A 23,964-nucleotide genomic window follows, 5' to 3' on the forward strand; every position below is an offset into this window, starting at 1 on the left:
AAAACGATTCTCAAAAAAATGAAACGGTAGGGGTGTTAGAGCACCCTGGCCGAGCATAATGAGGTTATTAACTTGGAACTGCCAAGGGCTTAGGAACTTTTGGACAATTCGTAGCTTTCACAACCTAGTGAGGGATCAAACTCCCACAGTGTGTTTCTTAATGGAGATGCGCCTAGACAAGGACAATTTTGATAATAAGTGTAGAGATTTACCTTTTCAGAATAAGTTGATAGTGAAGAAGCCAAACAGTGGTGGTGGGTTGGCTCTCTTATGGAAGACACAAGTTCAATTGGATGTAATCAATTATACGGATCATCATCTACTGGCAAAAGTGGTGGAAAAAGACGGGTTTGAATGGATGTTGACTTGCTTCTATGGGTGGCCTGAGGCAAGCCAAAAAAATAAATCATAGGCGCTATTATCCCACCTCTCAATGTTTGTTCATGGACCGAGGTATTGCATTGGTGACTTCAATGCTATTCTTCACTCTAATGAAAAGCAAAGCAGGTTCCCACCCCAGTTCAAACAAATGGATGAGTTCAGGTTGGCCTTGGATTCTTGTAACTTAGCGGATTTGGGTTTTGTTGGCTATCCATATACATGGAATAATAAAAACTAGGGGCAGCAAACACAAGAATGAGGTTGGATCAGGCTGTAGCTAATGTGGGGTGGAGAGGAAAATTCCCTGCAAGCATGGTAACACAGCTCTACTCTTACGCTTCTGACCACCGTCCTTTGGTTTTACAAACTAAAGCAGGGTGGAGGAAGCAAAATAGGGAGTCACGTGCTTTCCGGTTCAAAGAGGCGTGGCTTCTTTGGGATGATTGCTAAAAAGCGGTGCTTGAATCTTGGAACAATGAAAGAAGTTCTCATTAGGGTCTGAACAAAACAAAGGAGAGGATTACCAGGTGTGAGGCGGAATTGGCAACTTGGGGTTCATTAAAATCCCAACCAGAGACTGAAGAAATTAAAAAGCTCCCAAAGCAGGTGGAGGAACTTAGTAGGGAGGAGGCAATGGTGGAGAATGGATCTGCCCTCTTGGAGGCAAGTAAAAAACTCGATGACTTACGACTTAAACAGGAAATTTATTGGGCCCAACGATCTCGGAAATCATGGTTGAAACATGGAGATAAAAAATACCAAATTTTTTCACTCCAAAGTCTCACAACAACGGCGGAGGAATATGATTTAGGGAGTTAGAGATCAACAAAATAATTGGGGGGAAGAAATTGAAGACATTGCTGGTATGGCGACAAAATATTTTGAGAATATTTTTAAATCAGGTTCATGTGAAAAAATGGAGGAATGCCTCAGTGCAGTGCAACACAAGGTGACCTCAGATATGCAGGAAGTACTGTCTAGGGATTATAGTGTTGATGAAATTAGAGCAGTGTTGTTCCAGATGGGACCAACAAAGGCGTCGGGATCCAATGGTATGAATGCTCTCTTTTACAAATTTTTTTTGCATATTGTTGGTGATGATGTGATTACTGTTATTCTAGACTTTTTGAATTTTGGTAATATGAATCCTGATATAAATTACACTCATATTATACTCATTCCAAAAATTAAGTCACCTAAAAAAATGTCAGACTGTAGACCTATAAGCCTATGTAATGTTATTTATAAAATTATTTCCAAAGTGATATCTTACAGGCTAAAATAGATACTTCCTCAGCTGATCTCTCCTACACAGAGTGCCTTTGTTCCACGTCGCCTTATTACGGATAATGTGCTTGTTATATACGAGACACTCCATGCTATGCATTGCAAGAAATCAGGCAAGAAAGGCTCCCTAGTAGTGAAGCTAGACATCAGTAAAGCCTATGATCGGTTTGAGTGAGATTTTCTCAAAAATCATGTTCAGGTTGGGTTTTCTTGAGGCATGGATTGAGCGGGTGATGAGTTATGTGTCTACATCATCCTTTTCAGTTCTCATCAATGGCAAAGCTTATGGCAATATTATCCCAACAAGGGGACTTCGTCAAGGAGAGCCTCTATCACCCTATTTGTTTCTCCTATGTGCTGAGGGATTTACTGCATTATTAGATAGATTAGAAGAAGAAGGACAGCTCCATAGGGTAGCTATTTTCCTGAGAGCACCAACTATATCCCACCTATTATTTGCTGATGATTCATTACTGTTTTGCCAGGCCAATTAGGAGGAAGTGCGGTGTATTTTAGATACACTTCAGTTGTATGCAGCCTCATCTGGGCAGTGTATCAATTTTGAGAAATCCTCAATTTTCTTTAGCAGCAACACACAAGAAGCGCAAAGAGAACAAATAAAAAATAAGTTGGGGGTAAGGGAGGTGGATTGGTTCGAGTCACATTTGGGCTTGCCTGCATTGGTTGGACGGGAAAAATACCAAACATTCTCCTTCTTGAAGGATAGAGTTTCGAAGAAGATTCAAGGTTGGAAAGGAAAATCACCATCTAGATCAGGTAAGGAAGTGTTGATTAAAGCGGTTGCTCAATCAATTCCTACATATACAATGGGAGTTTTCCAATTGCTGGTCAAGCTATGTAATGAACTCAGGTATGTTTGAATACCACTTATTGCTAAAAACTGAAAACTGAAAACACTACAGCAAAATAATCTTTAAATGTGTGAATAGTGCCATGGGACCCAACTTTAAAGTTGTTTTAAAAAAAAAAAAATAGTTTGTAGGTCCTTTAAACAGTGCACGGGACCCACTAAAACACAGACGCTAGACGCTAGTGAGTGTTTCATTGCAATCCAAATTCTCACTCAATGCAATGTGCGCTAGATTTTGGTGGGGCCAAGTAGGAAATGAGAAGAAAATTCATTGGAAGAGTTGGAGTGCTTTGTCTAAACCTAAGAAGGAAGGGGGGAAGGGATTTAGAGATTTGAGAAATTTCAATCTAGCAATGCTAGCAAAATAAGGGTGGAGATTGCTACAGATCATGGATACTTACTGTATGGGTGTTTTAAAGCTCGATAATTCCCACGCTGCAGTTTTCTAGAGGCTCCGGATGTTCCAAAAAGCTCTTATGTATGGAAGAGTTTAGTGACTGCTCAACCAATCTTAAAACAAGGATGTTTTTGGCGGGTGGGAGATGGCACATCTATACGGGTCACCAAGGATAGGTGGATATTGAATCATCCAACAAACATGGTTCTCCACCCACCATTTGATGAGGAGTGGGAGTGGCGGGTGGCTGACCTTATTGGCTGGAGGTTCAAGATATAGATTTGGGAATTTATCGAGGCAAACTTTCATAGGGATGATGCTGAAGCAATTCTAAGCATGCCATTCAGCCATAAAAATGACTCTGGCCTGATCATCTGGCTACATACGAAAAATGGAGAATATGCTGTGAGATCGGGGTACCACATTGCTAGAGGGATATCAAAACAGGAGAGTGATATGGGGGAGATCTCAAGGGAAGCATATGGAGGTTTGGTCTGGCAGCATTTGTGGAAACTGCACCTCCCAAACAAAATAAAAGTCTTCGGGTGGAGAGCTTGCCAAAACGTTTTACCAACTCGAGAGAATCTGGCTTATTGTAAAGTGATTAATGATGACTATTGTGAGTTTTGTAAAATGAACACTGAATCGGTGATACATGTTCTCTGGCAATGCGGGGTTGCGCAAGATATATGGGTTGGAAGTTTGAGGCGATTGCAGAAAGGTAAAACTGGGCAAACGGATTTCATGCAGCTAGTGGTGGACTTGATACATAGTCTGTCCAACGAACAGCAGGAGTTATTCTGGGTTCAATGCTGGATAATCTAGAATCAACGAAATTCGGCGCTGCATGGAGGTAAATTACAGAACCCAACACTCCTAAAAAAACGTGCCAGTGATTACTTGGATGAGTTCAAAGGAATGCAGGCTCAGCTAGCTACTTCAGCAAATACGGAATCGATTTAGGTTTGGAGACCACCCACAGGCTTGGCATAGAAACTCAACTTTGATGCTGCGGTATTTGCTAACAGAAGATCCTTAGGTGTCGGAGTCGTTATCTGAAATAGTTCGGGTGTGGTTATGGCTAGTTTGTCCGCTAGTGGTTTGAGTGTGGCAAGCAGTAAGGAAGCAGAAGCGCTAGCGTGTCGGAAAGCTTTTGAGTTTGCTATTGATGTAGGGTTTATGGATCTTGTGATTAAGGGTGATAATGCTACGGTGATGAAGGCCATTGTATGTTCACGACTGAATAAATCAAAGCTAGGACACATTTATGATGATATTCGCACATTGGTAGCTGGCCTTAGGAGTTTGTTTGTTGGTTGTATCAAGCGGGGTGCTAACTCCATTGCCTATAGCTTGGCCCGTTATACTAGTCACTTAGATAATGAACTTGTATGGCTGGAGGAATCACCACCTCCAGCCCTTGATGCTCTGTACTTGGATGCTAGTGTGCTGAATGATTGAATGAATTATTGTGTTACCTTCAACAAAAACAAACAAACAAAACTATGAAACGGAATGATGATGTCGAAAATCACCAATAACTTACACGATCCCTACATACTCTTAGACAAGACTTGCACAACAAAAAAGAAGAGAACTCTTGAGAGAGTACCAATGTGGTACCAACCAAATATCCTCGAAAGGTTAAGTTAGAGAACTTTCATAACTCTAGAGTGCCAAAACTGGAATAAATTATGCATACCTTGATTTTTGAGGGCTTTGAGTTTTTATAATAGTGTAGAACTGACTTTTGTTTCTTGGTGAAGAAGATGTTCCCTTATTGGCAAGATTTTTATAAATACACATATTTTATATGATCCTTTTCATATAGAGATTTTTATGACTAAGGTTAGTCGTAGAACACAAGACATTTTCATTTGAAGTTTCTTAAAGACCACTTAAGCCATGTGGATGTCACGTGGCTTTGCCACTTGTCCACTTTGCATCTGTCTACTTGTCAATCCATCCATCAGGGGGAGTCCGTCCACCTGGGACACGATCCGCTGTCTTCTTCTTATTTTCTGATCACCCATTATACCAGTACCCTCGCCCAGTGCAAGTTCAAGCGAACAGGTCCGTCTATCTTAATTTTATCCCCTTCACAGAACATAATAATAACTTATTTTTACTATGAGTCTTTGTTATATTGATAATAATTCTTTCATTCTATGTATTTAAGGTGAATTCTTGACATTAGATGTAGAGCAATAGTATAGATAATAACCTCCCTTTTATCACTTCAAAATATATGTTGTAAACGTGTAAAATAGAATAGGAGAAACTTTATCTACTTAGACATTTTCAAGCTTAATGATTGACCGATAGTCCCATACACTAAACTTTAGTATCGAAGTTAGCAAGTGAACGTCCTATGAGTGTTTAACCATGGTTCTTAGACCCAGACCGAACCGTACTGTCTGACCCGATTAACTGTGAACCTCTCATCATTTCGGTTCTTTTAACTCTAAGAACCTTTCTACGTGAAAAATGCATGAAACCGCTTGAACCACGGTCAAACCGTACGATTCTAAAAACCGAGGTGGGTTTTAGAGGCTCGCACGGTTCCATTTTTTTACTATATTTGACCGGAAAACTGATCTCAGTCCATAAAGAATTTGAATATAAAAAATATAAAAACAAATTGCGAGAGAAAAAGAAAACAGAGAGCCAAGAAAACAAAGAGCGGGTCTTACGGCTCAGGCCAAGCTCTTTAAAAAAAAAAAAAAAAACCTAACCCATCACAGACGACACAGCTCCTTCTTCTTCTTTGTTTCTTCATTGCATCTTCTTTCGTTCTTCATGGTCTCCTGCCTTCAGTTTAAGGGTGAGTTTGGTTGGGCTTTTTGAAAAAGTGCATAATGAAAAAGTTGAGTTTTTAAAAAGTGTATAATGAAAAAGTGATTTTTCAAAAAGCTGAGTGTTTGGTAAAAGCTGTTAAAAAGTGCTTTTTAAAAAAACTGAGTGTTTGGCTAGCATTTATAAAAGTTACAGTTTAAGAGATAAATTACCAAAAAGGATAATGTATATATAAGGGAGTTTATTTCATACTTAAATCAACTACTTCATATACTTAAATCAATTTTACTCTTTCTAAAAAAATTTTTTTTTCTCATCAATATTAGCTAATAATAACCTACCACTTAAGATTTATTGTGAAAGTATTGTGAAAATATTGTGATAAAAATTAATACTGATTAAAATTTGAACGTACTATTAAAATTATTTTTTTCTCTTTCTATAAAAATTATTTTTTTCTCACCAATATTATTTAATAATAACTTACCACTTAAGATTTATTGTGAAAATATTGTGATAAAAATTAATACTGATTAAAATTTGAACGTACTATTAAAATTTTTTTTTTTCTATAAAAATTATTTTTTTCTCACCAATATTTACTAATAATAATTTACCACTTAAAATTTATTATAAAAATATTGTAAAAATATTGTAATAACATTATCTTCTTTTTCTTTCCTTTTTTTTTTTTATCTTTTTTTTCTCCTCCACACGTTACTGCATTTCCTTATCTTTCCCCCCTTTTTTTTTTTTTTTCCACTCTTTTTTTCTCCTCTACCCACGTATAACTCATTTCCTTTATTTCCTTCTTTCCTCACTTTTCCCAGCCACTTCTCCCATTCTCTAGAGCATTCCACAGAGCTCTCCAACTTCCTCGTGTTTTTTTTTTTTTCCTTCTTCTTCTTCTGCAAGAACTCATCCGTCCACAGAGGTACTCCCATCTCTTTTTTCATCTTTTTTCTTTATTTCTTTATTTCTTTATTTCGTATTTCCTTCTTTATTCTTTTTTTTTCACACTCCATAGAAGATGATGATGAAGAAGATGAAGATGATTGAAACATAAGGATTTTGGGATTTTGGGTTTGATTTTGAGTTGATTTTTTTTGAGTTGATTTTGGGTTTGATTTTGGATTTTGAGTTGATTTTTTTTTTTGTTGTGGATTTTGGGTTTGATTTTGAGTTGGGTTTGGGATGGGTTTTCTAATGGGATTTGAGTTGATTTTAATTGATTTTGTGTTGATCAGATTAGAGAAATAAATTTAAAAAAAAAAAAAAAAAAAAAAAAACTGAGGAAGAGGTAGAGGCGTGAGTGAACTTGATGAGAGGTGTTGAAGAAGACGAAGAAAGGAGAATTTGGTAATTGTCCAAGATTGTTCAACGGATGCCTTAGAACGCGCACTGGCTTTTGGCAAAATGGACCTCCAGAGCTCCATAAGGGATTGCGCGTTTTATGCCTTAACTGAAAACGCAACTTTTGAAAAAAGTTGCGTTTTGGGCTGAACCAAACACGCATAAAGGTCTGACTTTTTGAAAAAGTGGCGTTTTGGGCTCAAAACGTTGAACCAAACGGGCACTAAGGGTGAGCCTAGCATGTGTGACATGACAAAGCCTTGGAAATGACAAAAATGAGTTTGAAAATTTCTGACTCATTGCCCCTCCCCAACGTGAATATTAATATTGTTGAAAACTGAGATAAGTTTGGGCTGATGTGATGATAAGACTGCTAGCTGGTTTGATAAGTTGAGGCCTTTAACAAGCTGTATATTTACCACAACATCTTCCAATCAGATAACTCTACTTTATCTAACTTTACTTGACTATATATATGGAATGTGGTTGTAAAGAATAGATGGATGTATTGTATCGAGAGTAAAGAAACACTAGTACTCACACTTGTACTCCGACAAACATATATTGGATGACTAATTATATACTATTAGGTCTTTACTGTTTCCCTTTTTTATTAAATAACAAATATATGGTTGTTTTTTTAAGTTTTGACGTTTTTGGTTTTTGTTTATCATTATTATTTTGTTTTTTGTTTTTTTTTTTTTACTATTAAGTTGGATTTTGAAACATTATAATAAAATTAGTGATATAAAAAAGCATTTAAAAAGTATTTATTTAGATTATTTTAGTCAATTTTTTCAATTTTTACTAATTTAATATATTTATTTATATTTTAAATAATTATTAAATTAATTATGACGTCATCATGGTTGGACTAACCTCAAAATCTTTGAACCTCTTCTATTTATAATCCTTTGAACAGTCCGGGTTTCAAAACTATTCATTTGACACAAAGAATATTAGACATTTACGTGTAAATTATTATCTATCATATATATACAGAGTATACACACATCAATAATTACCTCGTAGCCTAAGTTCCCCAAATATTCTTATGAAAGAGGTTTGCGTTTTGATTGATTTTCCACTCCTAATATTTATGGAAACATCATGAGTAAATACAAAGCTGACTTTATGGCCTACCATTGTTATTTATTTATTTATTTATTTTTAATAAAAAGCAATGCATAAACTAAATATGCAAGTATTTACTAGCTACTAGTGAAAATTCTCACAAAATCTTATTTGATTTGAAATTTTAATTATTGAAAAAAAAAAACCCTCCATAAATTGATGTGTTAGTGGGGTTATTCTATGGTACCCCATATTTTTTTGAGGGGTACGGTACCCACTTAAATCTTAGTTATAGATTTCACTTATTTTAATCTGGTCCGCTTATTTAATTTTAATAAGATACCTACTACCAGTCATCTAAGTTTTCTATAAAACCAAAAAAACAAAACATACGAGTTCTTCTTCTGTCAAGTGCTTGAGAGAGATCTCTAATTAACGGGTTCTTCCCTCTAGTTGCCTCTCTCAAACCTTCATGGCTTTGCCTCCTTGAGTTCTGTGTTTGGTATTCAAATTGTGATTTTGATTTTTAATCCTTTTCCTATTTATTGATTGAAGTCACTAGAAAACCCTAGAAAGATCAAATCGTACACGTAAATGACATTCATCGAGTCTTGATGAATGGTTAGATACTTTTTCTTTTACTTAATCATTTAAAATTTAATTTTTAGGTTTGATTTTTACTCTACCATGATCTGTTGTTTTCTAAATGGCACAATATGGTTTATATTCCTATAATTGTTAATTCCTCATCTTCTTATTCTTTTTTTTTTTTGATATGATCTTCTTATTCTTGGTTCTTGGAGAAATCCTTTGAACCTTTCACACAGAAGGATCTCTCCTTGTTCACATATCTTTTTTTTCCCTCTCTGCTTTTCACTCACTTTGAATTCACTTTTACATTGAGGCACCCTATAACATGTTACTTTTATTACTATGATTTGTAAATATCAAATATCATTTGTGGTTTCATAAGTAATTTCTATTGTTGTTTCATAATGTTAATTTCTATGCATAGATTTGGTTAAGGCAATTCCTGATGAGCAGTAGTTTTTTCTAATTTGGTTTGGGTGCATAAAGAGGTTAGTATCACTTTGGTTGTTCTTCTTTCTTACTTTTGCAAATCCTTGATGGGTTTGTAAGCTATTGAGAATAAAATCATTAATTTAATAGGTGCTTTTTTGGGTCAAATATCTTCCATTTAATTTGTGTTTCTTTTAGTCCAACTTGTATGTATTACTATTTTTTTTTTTTTTTGCTGATTAGAGTGTGTTATTAATTCATACACACTATATAGTTTATAAGTTTTTGTTATTTAAGTTGCATGTTTTAGTGGGCATGAATGCTAGGTGTTTGAGAGAATGACTAAACATGTATACTTGCAATTAGCATGCTCTATTTCTGTTTTGTTAAAAATAAAAACTTTGTAGTCATTGTGTGGTATTACATTTTTAAATTTCATACAAGTAATATAGACCTTGAAAGAGATGGTGAACCCCATCTTTTGTTTTCATTTTAAACTGGTTCCTGTCTAATCTTTAGGATGTTTTTGACTTCTAAAGATAATGAAAATGATTTATATTTCAAATTAATTTTTTTCCAAAAATTATAAAATTGGATGAAAAATATGATTAGATTCAAGTTAAAAAAAATATTTTTGAAGCTTGAAGTTTGTGTTTGATCTATTGTGCTTTATTAGTTTTTAGTGAGATTGTTTGAAAATTCTTGAAAAAAAAAGGTTTTCTTTTTAGGAATTTCAATTTATTTTATTCCTAGGAAGGTTCCTTTTAGTTATGAACACAGTAATTCAATTCCCAACATTTGATGACCACTGATAATAGTTTTTCAGTTTGGAAGAAATAGGAATAGAGTTTTAGTATGATTATCTTACTCAATCCAAGTAAAGGAAAAATGGAGATGCTATCTTGCAACTTGTTCATTAGTGTTCCGGGTCATTTACAAAAAATAAGTGCTTTAAATACTCCTCACTTGAGAATTAGCAGTTGCATGTATTCCTTCCAATTGATTTCAAGGGGAGATGACTACCTTCTTATCACTTGCCTTTCAGTCTCAAATTAATATATAATAAAAAGCCTCATTAAAAATTGGAGGACCACCACTTTCTGGTGGTTCTTCATTCACAGTAGTGATTGTTAAGACCAATTTTCTGTTTTGGAGTTATTGTCATTGTTTTTCCTTTCACTTTTCCCTTCTTGTTTAAAGTATTTTTACTTTCCACCTATCTACTCAAACATAATAAAATTATATGCAAATAGTCCTTGATAATTTTGCTTTGTGATACTAATAATTGTGGTGAATCGTAGACTAATATCAACATCTACCAGTTTTTTACTGGGTATATAGAAGGTCGGTTTGATTGTTGTTCATGGCCCTTGATGTTGAAGCTAAAAGATTGGCCTCCATCTACTTTATTTTAACACTTGCCATGTCATGGTGATGAGTTTATCTGTTGCTTGCTGTTTAAGGAATATACACATCCACATAAGAGTATTTTAAACATTGCTCTTTGTCACATGTGATGTTGGAACTGCACGATGTGAGGATGAAACAGTCAAATGTGAGGAAAAATAAGGGAACCAACGAATGTGACAAAAGAATTGTCATATATGATGTTAGAACTGCACGATGTGAGGAAAAAACCTTCAAATGTGAGAAAAATAAGGAAACCATCAAATGTGACAAAAGAATACGTGTTGGAACTACACAATGTGAGGGTGAAACCGTCAAATGCAAGAAAAATAAAGGAACCATCAAATGTGACAAAAGAATTGTCACATGTGATGTTGGAGTTGCATAATGTGAGGATGGAATCGTCAAATGTGAGAAAAAAATAAGGGACCAATGAATTTGACAAAAGAATTGTCACATGTGATTCAAATGTGACAAAACAATTGTCACATGTGATTCAAATGTGACAAAAGAATTGTCACATGTGATGTTGGAACAGTACAATGTGAGGGTTAAATCGTCAAATGTGAGAAAAAAAAAAGGGAACCATCAAATGTGAAAAAAGAACTGTCACATATGATGTTGAAACTACACAATATGAGGTTTGAAACCCTCAAATGTGATGTTTTAGTAACTTGGTATTGCAGATTGCCTACTAGTGGGTACCGTATCAAAAAAAAAGGAGTGTTTAGTAGAATTACCCATATTTAAGATAGTAATTATTTTTTAAATTGTGGATTGTGGAGTGATTTATCTTTATCTTCTTTTTTTATATGGTACTTTGCTTTCAAGAACTCAAGTACTGGATTAATTTTATTTTTCTTTTTTTGTTTCTTTTGTAAATTTTATATTATTAAGTGGATTATAAATATTTAAGATAGTAATTAGTATTTAGAATGTGGAATATAGAGTGATTTATCTTTTTTTTTTTCCTTTTGCATAGTACTTTACTTTCAACAAATCAAGTATTGGTAATTTTTTTTTGTAAATTTTTTATTATTATGAAGATTATAAATATTTGAGATACTAATTAATATTTAAAATGTGGACTGTGTAGTTATTTATCTTTATATTTTTTTTAATCTTTTCTGTTTGTAAAATACTTTATTTTCAAGAAATAAAGTACTGGGTAAATTTTTTTATTCACTTTTTTTTTCTTTTGTAAATTTTATATTATTAAGTGAATTTTAAATATTTAAGATATTAATTAGTATTTAGAATGTGGAATGTGAAGTGATTTATCATTATCATTTTTTTTTTAATTTTGTAAATCTTATATTATTAAGTGGATTATAGATATTTAAAATAGTGATTAGTATTTAGATTATGGACTGTGGAGTAATTTATCTTTACTTTTTTTTTGTATGGTACTTTATTTTTAAGAAATCAAATACTTGGTAATTTTTTTTCACTTTTTTTTTTCTTTTGTAAATTTTATATTATTAAGTGGATTATAAATATTTAAGATAGTAATTAGTATTTAGAATGTAGAATGTGGAGTGATATTTATTTTTCTTTTTCTTTTTGTATGGTCATTTACTTTCCAAAAATCAAGTACTGAGTATATTTTTTTTTTGGTAAATTTTATATTATTAAGTGAATTTTAAATATTTAAGATAGTAATTTGTATTTAGAATGTGGAATGTGGAGTGATTTATCATTACCCTTTTTTTTTTTCTTTTTGTATGGTACTTTATTTTCTAGAAATCAAGTATTGGGTAAATTTTTTTTTTTCACTTTTTTTTCTTTTATAAATTTTATATTATTAAGCGGATTTTAAATATTTAATATAGTAATTAGTATTTAGATTGTGGACTGTGGAGTGATTTATCTTTTTTTTTTTCTTTTGTAAATTTTATATTATTAAGTGGATTATAAATATTTAAAATAATAGTTTGCTTTTAGATAGTGGACTGTGGACTAATTTAACTTTTTTTTTGTATGATACTTTATTTTTAAGAAATCAAATATTGGGTACATTTTTTTTACTTTTTTGTTGTTGTAAATTTTATGTTATTAAGTGAATTATAAATATTTAAGATAGTAATTAGTATTTAGAGTATGGAACGTGGAATGTGGAGTGATTTATCTTTATCATTTTTTTTTTTTGAATGGTACTTTATTTTCCAAAAATCAAGTATTGGGTAATTTTTTTTTTTCATTTGTAAATTTTATATTATTAAGTAAATTATAAATATTTAAGATAGTAATTAGTATTTAGAGTATAGACTATAAAGTAATTAATCATTTTTTCCTTTTTTCATTTTACATGGTACTTTAATTTCAAGAAATTAAGTACTGAGTAATTTTTTTCAATTTTTATTTTATTTTATAAATTTTATATTATTAAGTGGATTATAAATATTTAAGATAATAATTTGTATTTAGATTATGGATTGTGGAGTGATTTATTTATTTATTTTTTTGTATGGTACTTTATTTTCAAAAATCCAGTACTTGGTAAAATTTATTTTCACTTTTTTTCATTTGTAAATTTTATATGATTAAGTGGATTATAAATATTTAAGATAGTAATTAGGATTTTTAGAGTGTGGATTGTGGAGTAATTTATCTTTATTTTCTTTTTCTTTTTGTATGATACTTTATTTTCAAAAAATCAAGTACTAGGTAATTTTTTTTTTCATTTTTTTTCTTTTGTAAATTTTATATTATTAAATGAATTATAAATATTTATGATAGTAATTAGTATTTAGAGTGTGGATTGTAAAGTAATTTATCTTTTTCTTTTTCTTTTTGTATAGTACTTTAATGTTAAGAAATGAAGTACTGGGTAAATTTTTTTTTTTTCTTTTGTAAATTTTATCTTATTAAGTGGATTATAAATATTTAAGTCATTTTCTAGGTCGTAAGGGTATTTCAGTCACTTTTTAGGTTACAAGGTCATTTTAGTCATTTTTTTTTGTTTTGTTTCAAGGTCATTTCGGTCAATTTCTAAGTTTCAAGGTCATGTGGTCATTTTTTTTCCTAGGGGTATTTTGGTCATTTTTTCGGTTTCATTATTATTTCAGTCATTTTTTAGGTTTTATGGTAATTTTGGTCTTTTTTTTTTAAAGTTTTGGGGTCATTTTGTCAATTTTTTTTGTTCTAAGGGTATTTTGGTCATTTTTAAAGTTTCATGGTTATTTGGGTCAATTTTTTGGGTTTTATAGTAATTTTGGTAATTTGTTGAGTTTTTGGGTGGTTCTTTCATTTTTTAGGTTCTCTGGGTATTTTGGTCATTTTTTAGGTTTCAGGGATATTATGGTAATTGGTGAGAAAAAAAAGGAACCATCGAATATGACAAAACTACCATCGAGTGTGAGAAATGTACGGTCTAATGTGATGTTCGTACTGCGTAATGTGATAATGGAACCATCAAATGTGATAAAGAAATAAGGGGAGCACCAAATGTAACAAAAGTACAGTTACATGTGATATTGGTACTACACAATGTGAGGATAGCACTGCCAAATGTGAAAAAAAAATTAAAGTACAACCAAATGTGAGAAAAATACGGTAAAATGTGATGTTGGTACTATCTAATGTAACAATAAAACCATCATTTGCAAGAAAAAAAAATTGAACCGTCGAACGTGACAAAAGTATAGTCACATGTGATTTTGGTACTGCACAATTTGAAGATGGTACTATTACATGTTAGAAAACAAATATGAGTACAACCAAATGTTGTTAAAATATTGTCATATGTGATGTTGATACTGCTTAATATGATAATAGAACCATCAAATTTGAGAAAAAAGAAGAAGAATGAACTATTGAATATGACAAAAATACGATTACATGTAATGTTGGTACTGCCCAAATCCCAATATGACAATGAAACTGTCAAATATGAGTAAATATTAAAGTACCACTGAATGTGAGAAAAGTACAGTAAAATAAGATATTAGTATTGCCCAATTTGACAAGGAAACCATCAAATGTAAGGACAAAAAAAGGAACCACCGAATGTGACAAAAGTACAGTTACATATGATGTTGATATTGCACAATTTGAGGATGGTACTATCAAATCTGAGAAAAAAATATGAGTACAACTGAATGTGGCAAAAGTACAATCAAATGTGATGTTAGTATTGTCCAATGTGACAATAAAACCATCAAATGTAAGAAAAAAATAAGGGAGCTATCAAATGTGACAAAAGTATAGTCACATGTGATGTTAGTACTGCCCAATGTGACAATGAAACTATCAAATGTGGGAAAAAAATTAAAATACTACCCAATGTGAGAAAAGTACGATTGTGTATTTACTTCATAAAGATTTAATTTCTTTGGGAAATCATTTTAAAAAATTACCACCCAAAGTGGCTTTCTTTTTGTGGCGTGTGACATTAGGGAGGACTTTAACAATAAATAAGTTTAGGAATTACAGAGTGATGTTTCGTGTATAAAAATGACATTTTCTTTGGAATAAAATAACCTTTCATAAAAAAAAAAAATTTTAACGTGTGTGTGTGTGTATATAAACAATTGTTGTTGTAATGACTACCTAAAGCTGAAAGAGAAGAGGCAGAGGCAGATGCAGTGCACTTTACGATGGAAGTTGGGTTCAACGAGTAAGTTATTAAGGGAGACAATGGTAGTGTTTTGAAAGCTCTCTCTAAATTGGGGCCCATCTCTCTCGTTTGGGCCATATTGTAGGCTATATTCGGTCTTTAATTTTGGGCCTTAACTGGTTCTCTATTAGGCATGTTAAATGAGAAACAAATTCAGTTACTCATTCTTTAGCCCAATATGTTAGATATATTCTTGAAGATGTATTTTGGATTGATGATTCTCCCCCTCATGCTAGGGAGGTTTTTTATTAAATTTATGTTTGTTTCACTAAAAAACCTTTTGTAAAAATAGTTTTTCACATATTCCAGTATTTAGTAGCACAAAAAAAAAAACTAGTTAATGGAAAACTATTTTAGTCAACGGAAAATTCTGATAAAAATAAGGCTTATTTTTAATAGGTTGTTTTCCAAAATTTTTTTTGGAAAACAATCTCTCTCATACGTTGCATCTTCTATAAATATTATATTCGTCTGTAGCTGTGGAAAACATGATTTTTTTGGCTCCTCTCTCTCATGGTAAGCTTTCTCACTTTTTCTCTCTCCCCTTTGCTTTTTCTCTCCTCATACCCTCACTATCATTAACTCTGGTCTCTCCTCTTCCCATAGATCTCTCTTTCTATCTGTCTCTCTTCTCTCTTTTCTCCATGTTTCTCTTCCTCTCTATAACACAATTCTCTGATTAGATTTTTTTTTCCCTTCACTAATCAGTCAATAGCTCCGACTTGCAAAGAAGAACAAATTTGCAACGGTAATTATTTCATTCCTTTCTACCAAAATCTCAATTCTTTGCTTTGAATTTCAAGCTTTATTTTCTTTTTTCTCTAAGAAATTTTTGGTTTGATGGATTCGAAGCAAAGATTACTTCTTTTTCATACATAAAGTGCAAAAAATTAAAAAATAAAAGAAAAAGAAAAAGAATGAATGAATGAAGTAAAAGATGAAAATATTAAACATAGTGCTTATATTGCTCTAAATTGCTTTTACATGGGACAATCCTTATTGTGAACTAATAATATTGTTATATAATGAATGATAATTGTTTAGGAGAATTGCATTTGTTGGCAGATACTATGCAGTGATGATATATTATGCAGATAGATTATGTAAATACATAATTTAGAGTAATATTGAAGACTTGTAGTTGACTATAGTAGACAATTAGTATACCAACAAAATGAGTAAACAATTAAAATTTATTGTTATTCATACCTATTGAAAATGTATTTCCTTGTCAAATATATATATATATATATATATATATATATATATATATATATATATATATATAGAGAGAGAGAGAGAGAGAGAGAGAGAGAGAGAGAGAGAGAAATGGTTGATATGTGTGTGTGTGTGTGTGTGTGTGTGTGTGTACGTTACGTATATATGTCACTGTCCATATATATGAGCAAGATGAGAGGTAGAGATCATAAAAATTTGAAAACTAATTAATTTTGATTGTATCTATTGTCAAAATGTTAGTATGAAAACCAAATTCATTATTGGTTTTTTATTTATAACAATTACATTAATTGGTTTACATAATACACATATTTTAAATTATACACGAAATATTTTAAAAAAATTGTATACCAAACACTAGAAAACATTTTCAAGGTCGTTACCAAATACTGGGAAATGAGACAGTTTTTAGAAAATACTCTTTAGAAAATGAACCATTTTCTAGAAAACGTTAATGCTGTAACAAATAGAGGAAGAAGATAAAAACAATATACATCTTAAGTCAGACTCAATTATATAAGTAATTTCTTTTATTCAAGTTACAAAACCAACAATATGAAAAGGCATACAGAACTAAAATATGAGTAGGGCAATTACCCTGTTGACAAATATAAGAAACCTTCGTCATACTAAAGTGGTGTAGCTTTTGCCTAATGCTGTTTATAATCTTTAAAACTCTCACAATTTTTCACATCAGCACAATATTTAAATAATAATATTTTTTAAGTTCAAATTTAACAATGAGTGAAACTCTATCTCTCTAACAAGTCCAATTTAAACTCAAACTCATCATTATCATTTTTTTAAAACAAAATTATTATTTTTTAATCCAAACTTAATAAGAAGTGAAACTTTATCTCTTTAGCAAGTCCAACTTAAATACAACAATAATATTATTAACAAAAAAAAAAAAACAATTGAAGTTTTCAAGATTTTTAGTTTTTACTCATAATTTAACTCTAAACACACAAAACTTCATGTTCAACACAATTTTTGGTGGCCATTATTTTCCGTTGAAACACAGCCTCTATGTTGGCTGTTCAAGTTCACTAGGACTATAAATCCTTCTTTAGGTGACAACTATGAATCATTTAGCTAGAAATATGAAATATCTTGCAAAAACCTAACAACTTAAACTCAAACTAAAACGTTGATAATATATATATATAGATGGGGTCAAGTTACACATTTTTTAAACCATTGGGTTTAAGTAGATCCAACGGTAAAAAACAAAAAGACTCTCATTAATGCTAATATTTTGATTAGGATGTCATTAATTATTCCTCATTTATAATATTTTATATTTATCTCTAAACCCAAAAAAATGTTATATTTGACTCTTTCTACATTTCTCTCACTGTCTATCATAGCAAACCTTGAAGTCTGTTCATCCACAGATTCTTCAATACCCTGTGAAATTCAGATAGAGATGTAGAGCTCTTGTCACTCACAGGACCACTGACATAGCTTGTAGTCACTCCAAAATCAGCACCAAAACTTTTAAAACTCAACTTGGTTCTTTTAGACTCGGGGACATGGATATGGTTTGGAAGAATAACAAGCTGACGTTGTCGAAGATGTAACTCCTCTAGCAAGAATATTGACAGAAACACATGCCTGCAATGGCAATAATTCATTCAAAAGAGAATCAACTTGGCAATAGAGATAGAAAATGACAAAATCTATAGTTTTCAAGTAGCAAAACAAATGTACAATGTTCAGAAAACATCATATAATTATTACAACCATAACTTAGCTTACAAATCAGCAAACCCTTTGTTTTTTTGTTTTGAAATTGATTGGATAACCAAATCAACAAACTCTTATTTAAAAGTACACATGCCCCAGATAAGAATAAAAATTGTCTGCCCTAGACTACATACAGACAGGCTTAACATTCAAGGAATACAGGCAGCAACAACCAACTTTAGCATCCATGGCGAGTCTGAGAAAACCAAGTTAAGTTTTGGAAGTTTTGGTGCTGATTTTGGAGTGACTACAAGCTATGTCAGTGGTCTTGTGAGTGACAGGAGCTCCACATCTCTATCTGAAATTTCACAGGGTATTAAAGAATTAATGGATGAATAGGCTTCAAGGTTTGCTATGATAGACAGTGAGAGAAACGTAGAGAGAGAATCATAAGTAACACTTTTTTTGGGTTTAAAGATAGGTATAAAGAGTTACACCTTTTTAAAATCATTGGATTTAAGTAGATTCAACAATAAAAAAAGACTCTTATTAATGCTAATATTTTGATTAGGATCTCATTAATTATTCCTCATTATTATATTTTATACCTATCTTTAAACCCAAAAAAAGTGCTACGTTTCTCTCACTGTCTATCATAGCAAACCTTGAAGCCTGTTCATCCACAAATTCTTCAGTACCTTGTGAAATTTCAGATAGAGATGTAGAGCTCTTGTCACTTACAGGACCACTGACATAGCTTGGAGTCACTCCAAAATCAGCACCAAAACTTCTAAAACTCAACTTGGTTCTTTTAGACTCAGGGACATGGATATGGTTTGGAAGAATAACAAGCTGACGTTGTGGAAGATGTAACTCCTCCAGCAAGAATATTGACAGAAACACATGCCTGCAATGGCAATAATTCATTCAAAAGAGAATGAACTAGGAAATAGAGACAAAAAATGAATCTATAGTTTTTAAGTAGCAAAACACATGTACAATGTTCAAAAAACATCATATAATTATTACAACCATAACTTAGCTTACAAATCAGCAAACCCTTTGTTTTGTTTTTTTTTGTTTTTGAAATTGATTGGATAACCAAATCAACAAACTCTTATTTAAAAGTACACATGCCCCAGATAAGAATAAAAATTGTCTGCCCCAGACTACATACAGGCTGGCTTAACAATTCAAGGAATACAGGCAGCAACAACCAACTTTAGCATCCATGGAGAGTTTGAAAAAACCAAGTTAAGTTTTGGAAGTTTTGGTGCTGATTTTGGAGTGACTACAAGCTATGTCAGTGGTCCTGTGAGTGACAAGAGCTCTACATCTCTATCTGAAATTTCACAGGGTATTAAAGAATTCATGGATGAATAGGCTTCAAGGTTTGCTATGATAGACAGTGAGAGAAACGTAGATAGAGAATCATAAGTAACACTTTTTTTGGGTTTAAAGATAGGTATAACGAGTTACACCTTTTTAAAATCATTGGATTTAAGTAGATTCAACAGTAAAAAAAGACTCTTATTAATGCTAATATTTTGATTAGGATCTCATTAATTATTCCTCATTATTATATTTTATACCTATCTTTAAACCCAAAAAAAGTGCTACGTTTCTCTCACTGTCTATCATAGCAAACCTTGAAGCCTGTTCATCCACAAATTCTTCAGTACCTTGTGAAATTTCAGATAGAGATGTAGAGCTCTTGTCACTTACAGGACCACTGACATAGCTTGCAGTCACTCCAAAATCAGCACCAAAACTTCTAAAACTCAACTTGGTTCTTTTAGACTCAGGGACATGGATATGGTTTGGAAGAATAACAAGCTGACGTTGTGGAAGATGTAACTCCTCCAGCAAGAATATTGACAGAAACACATGCCTGCAATGGCAATAATTAATTCAAAAGAGAATGAACTAGGAAATAGAGACAAAAAATGAATCTATAGTTTTTAAGTAGCAAAACACATGTACAATGTTCAAAAAACATCATATAATTATTACAACCATAACTTAGCTTACAAATCAGCAAACCCTTTGTTTTTTTTTTTTTTTTTTTTTTTTTATTTTATAAATTGACTGGATAACCAAATCAACAAACTCTTATTTAAAAGTACACATGCCCTAGATAAGAATAAAAATCATCTGCCCTAGACTACATACAGATTGACTTAACAATTCAAGGAATATAGGCAGCAACAACCAACTTTAGCATCCATGGAGAGTCTGAAAAAACCAAGTTGAGTTTTGGAAGTTTTGGTGCTGATTTGGGAGTGACTACAAGCTATGTCAGTGGTCCTATGAGTGACAAGAGCTCTATATCTCTATCTAAAATTTTACAGTAACTCTTACACCTTTTTTAAATCATTGGATTTAAGTAGATCCAATGGTAAAAAAAGACCCTTATTAATGCTAATATTTTGATTAGGATCTCATTAATTATTCATCATTATTATATTTTATACCTATCTTTAAAGTCAAAAAAAGTGCTACGTTTCTCTCACTGTCTATCATAGCAAACCTTGAAGCCTGTTCATCCATGAATTCTTTAATACCCTGTGAAATTTCAGATAGAGATGTAGAGCTCTTGTCACTCACAGGACCACTGACATAGCTTGTAGTCACTCCAAAATTAGCACCAAAACTTCCAAAACTCAACTTGGTTCTTCCAGACTCTCCATGGATGCTAAAGTTGGTTGTTGCTGCTTGTACTCCTTGAATTGTTAAGTCAATCCGTATGTAGTCTAGGGCAGATGATTTTTATTCTTATCTGGGTCATGTATACTTTTAAATAAGAGTTTGTAGATTTGGTTATCCAATCAATTTTTAAAAAAGAAAAAAAAAAAAAAAGAGTTTGTTGATTTGTAAGCTAAGTTATGGTAGTAATAATTATCTGATGTTTTCTGAACATTCTACATGTGTTTTGCTACTTGAAAACTATAGATTTTGTCATTTTCTGTCTCTATTGCCTAGTTGATTCTCTTTTGAATGAATCATTGTCATTGTAGGTAGGGGTGTGCATGGGTTAAGGGGATTTTTTGACCCAACTCACCATGGTGAGTTAAAAAAAAATTCAACCCAACCCAACTTAACCCATCACGTAAGTCCAACCCATGGGTTGGATGAATTTTTTTTTATAACTATTATTATTAAATTGAGAAAAAAAAATCACATCTGCCACTTGAATTATAAACAAAATATGCATTAATATGTGAACTAATATTCCAACTCAGTTATACATTAATATATGAACTAATATACATTAATATTGGCTTTTATATAGGATTGGAGGAAGAGCTGGTTATTTAAAAAAAATTATTAATCATATAATATATTTTAAATATATGGGTGAGTCGGGTTGGGTTTGGCGGATTTGAAATTTTATGACCCAAACCCAACCTGAACCGCTATCAAAAACATTTTTGTAACCCAACCCAACCCACCAAGCCTTAAAAACCGACCCAACTCGGCGGGTTGGGTTGGGTCGAGTCAGTTTTGACAGGTTGGCAAGTTAGTTGCATGCCCCTAATTGTAGGCATGTGTTTTTGTCAATCTTCTTGCCGGCAGAAGAAGTCGTCTTCATGGATACAAGTTACAATAGAGCCAACTTGGAGATCCTATAGGAAGAAGACGTAGAAATCAGTATGCACCAACCATTGTCCTAATTGCACCCCACAAGACAATTTTATTTTTCAGCTGAAATCACAAGACCATTAATCATGAAAGGACCCCAATCACGACCCCATTAAAATGTGATAAGACAAAAGATTCCTCATCAGTTGGGGTCTACCTTATTATCTTTAACATAACTTTGTATTTTTCTCATTCACGGACAGTAATACAACCTATGATGATAATCAATGGGTCCCATGTTGGTATTGTCCAAAACGATGGTTTGGTTCATCGAGCTTGGATCACCTACGATGGTCCACGTCGTTGGATGGACATTCGTTTAGGATCAAAAGATGAAGATTACCCAACAAAACCAATCTTCTCTGAGCAAGTTGATCTCTCACCGTTCTCAATGAATACATGTTCATCGGATTTTCAGCTTCCACAGGCAATTTGACTCAAATCCACAAAGTCTTGTCATGGAATTTCACGTCCACAAGCCAAGCCTTTCTTCGTGTTCATTGAACAGAAACATGTGGCTGTGTGATTGCTCTCACACAGTCAACAATTGTGGCTGTCTCACACTGTCAACAATTGTGGCTGTCGGTTTTTTCTTTTTCCTTTCTTTGGCTGTCGGTTTCTATTTTTTCTTTCTTTTGTCAGGGTCAGAAAAGGTAGTGAAAAAGGTAACGAAAGAGTTTGAAACACAGAAAATAAGGTGTAGACCACAAGGAACGCGAGTTTCATAAACTCGAGTTTCATGTCAAACTTGCTATTTACAAACTCGAGTTTCAAATAGTGGTAAAACACTAATAATTTCGACAAATAGTGGTATTTGGCTATTTTTGCCTGATTCTGGGACTAGGAAAGCTCGTGCACAACCACTAGGCAACTTCTTGATTTTTGTGGCTGTGGTAGCGTAAAGAGAGAGTAAGATGTGACACTTTTTTTGGATTTAAAGATAAATATAAAATATAATAAATGAGGGATAATTAATGAGATTCTAATCAGAATATTAGCATTAGTGAGAGTTTTTTTTAACTGTTGGATCTACTTAAATCTAATGGTTTAAAAAATGTGTAATTTTAAGAAATGTTACACCACTCAATAACTTATTATTGAATTAATATATTGAAAATCAAACTCTTAAATTACATATTCTATATGTTCTTAACATGCATGCTAATTTCATATCAATTGGATGTTATTTACCATTTGATCCATAAACTAATCTTTTATGCAAGCATTGAGAATGTATGAAGATAATGTAATCTAACGGTGGATTTGTCAATATTCGCATTCAATTAAAAATTATTGGGTAATTTAATATTGCTTAAAGTTACACCAGGTGTAATTTTAACCCAACGCTATATATATAACTAAACTTTTGGTTGACCTCTCCACAATTTTATACATCAGCATTATTTAAAAAGAGTTAGGATTAAGAAGATAAAGAGAGAAGGAATCCTGTTAGGAGTCTCTTTTTCCTCCTCAAAACCTTAACAATTACCACCTCAAAACCCTAAACTTAACTTCACTTTAGGATTTTTTTTTATAAAAAAAGTAGAGACTAACGAAAAAAAAAATTACAAGCAATTTGATTCAACTTTCTTCTTTGATTAATGATTTTATGTCGAATTTTTGTATATCGTTATTATTAATAAAATTTCAATTCAACATATGTAGATATTTGTTTATATTGTTATTAATGAATTTTATTTTTTATGTCGAATTTTTTATTTGCTTTCATATGTGCCTGAGATTTTCTTTCTATTTTATTCTTTTATTATGTTTAGAATTAATTTTCTTTTGAGTATTTGGGTTAATCTCCATATTTATATTGACATTGTTTTCGTGGGTTTGGTTTTTAGGTTCAAATTTCTACTAATTTCTTTTTTATTGTACCTGGTAGATAAAACATCTATATTTTTTTAGAGAAAAATCAAAGCTGCAACTTATGTTTTCCAGCTTAAGGAACGATAAATTTTTATTTGGTATGTTATATATAAATTTGTTGAATTTGGTTTGGTTTTGAAGTAGAATTTAGGGATTCTATAAATTTTGAAGTTTTAAGTCTTGGGATTTTTGGTATTTGCGTTTCCGTAGGTTGATCTTAATTTTTCACCTTAAATGTTTTTTTATTTAGGCTCACGTGATTTTTTGTATTCCGATTAAAATTTATGATTTTTGGTTGATTAATTATTTGTTTGG

The sequence above is a fragment of the Castanea sativa genome, chromosome 3 (assembly GCF_040712315.1).
Source record: "Castanea sativa cultivar Marrone di Chiusa Pesio chromosome 3, ASM4071231v1".
Taxonomy (NCBI): domain Eukaryota; kingdom Viridiplantae; phylum Streptophyta; class Magnoliopsida; order Fagales; family Fagaceae; genus Castanea; species Castanea sativa.